Here is a 1470-nt window from a genome sequence, read left to right on the forward strand (position 1 = left end):
CATTTGCCGATTTAAAAAAACAAACATACTCTGATACAAAGTCTGTGCGCTGTAAAATCCCGCATTGGAGAGAGATAAGGGAAGATCTAAATAGTAAATGGAACCTCGCGCCCCCGGGATTGTCATGCGCAGAGTCTTAGTATCGTACCTCCGGTGCAAGGTCACCTTCAGTGTCCTCTCGCCTGTCGCTCAAGGTAGGTCATCGTCCTAATCCTCCTTATCTCTCGTTAGACAGCTAGGGCAAACACCCTTAGCCATAGGAAATAGGCCAGGCCCCCGAGGTGCCGCGGGTCGAGGGCGTCCGAGCAGCTGATTGGGAGCAGACGACGCGCCCGGACCTCTCGCTGGCCGGACGCGGGCGGCCAAGATTATAAATAGATCTCCTGGCCATTTCTGCCGGGTTTGTGAGTGAGGCCTGAGCCTTCGTGAAGAAGGTAAGTCAAGCAGGCACTCCAGGCTCGGATTTTTGTAATATACGAGATTTCTGGGGTGTTTTGGAGTGAAATAGGCGCGGTGGGAGCGTGTTCGGGAAGTCCGAAAGGTGATTGAAGTTACTCATTAGTAGTGACATCCACGAGAGAACACCTGCAAGGTCACAGCTGACGTTGACAATTGAATGGATGTAGAGCGGTTTGAGTCTACGTGACCGCGACATAGGCTATGTCAAGGTCGGTGAGCCTCCTTAATTCGGTAGTCGAGTCTAGAGTACGCGGAGCGTCTTAGGCGCTCTGATTTGCATGATTATAATATCGTAAGATAGCATATCGTGTGCTAGCACTGAGCACAAAAGGGACAATAGCCGGTGACCCCCCTAAAGAAGTATTGACCAATGGCCCAACTATTTTGTCAACTAGCATAAGCAGATGTTGAGTGGAATTTCATAACAAAAAGTGTTTTATTTTTTTCTCCCCCCAAGAGCAGTCATGAGGCTTGTGCCCCTTGTGTCCTCTGAGAGGTTATTGATCTTAGTAGAAGGTGACCCCTGGGACTTGAAGGGTGTATGAAGGGGACATGGGTCAGGGTTACTTGCATGAGGAGAGTTAGTCACTGCTTCACCTTGACGTCATAGGTGTAGCAGCCTCCACCGAGGGGCCTCTTGCGGGTACAGATTTGTGGGAGTGTAGACTTTTTGATATAATAAAGTGCACTGTAGTGAAATAAGGAAAAGTTGTGCTAGAACTCCGCCGAGGTTGTTATTCGTATACTCTCGATTGAAATTACCGAAAAACTGTGATTTTCGTATGTCACTGGGAAGGTTCCCTATCGGTAATTGGAGTCGCTGAGGGTAAAGTAAAAAGGCATCTGCAAGTGCTGCTTGGTCGTGGCTTGGTTTGTAGAAATTGGGTAGAAACAGAACATTAATGCTTTTTGCTTAATATTTATGCTAAGTATTTTTTTTTTTTCATATGTTATCTTTCCATTATGTTTTGTGTTATGATAATTTGTAGCTGATATATGGGTTAACTGGAG

At 46.8% G+C, this 1470-nt stretch overlaps 1 long non-coding RNA gene across 2 annotated transcripts in view; it reads left to right on the plus strand.

Annotated features, from left to right (window-relative positions):
• The first annotated feature begins 224 nt into the window (after nucleotides 1–224).
• Nucleotides 225–1470, plus strand: part of LOC119594395 — a 14094-nt gene continuing 12848 nt past the window's right edge. The window contains exon 1 of one of the 2 annotated variants that reach the window (XR_005230602.1): nucleotides 225–434. This is a non-coding gene — a long non-coding RNA (uncharacterized LOC119594395). Of the gene's footprint in view, nucleotides 435–978; nucleotides 1103–1470 lie in introns of those variants that run through there. The other variant, XR_005230603.1, reaches the window with a different exon arrangement.

The sequence above is a fragment of the Penaeus monodon genome, chromosome 33 (assembly GCF_015228065.2).
Source record: "Penaeus monodon isolate SGIC_2016 chromosome 33, NSTDA_Pmon_1, whole genome shotgun sequence".
Lineage (NCBI taxonomy): Eukaryota > Metazoa > Arthropoda > Malacostraca > Decapoda > Penaeidae > Penaeus > Penaeus monodon.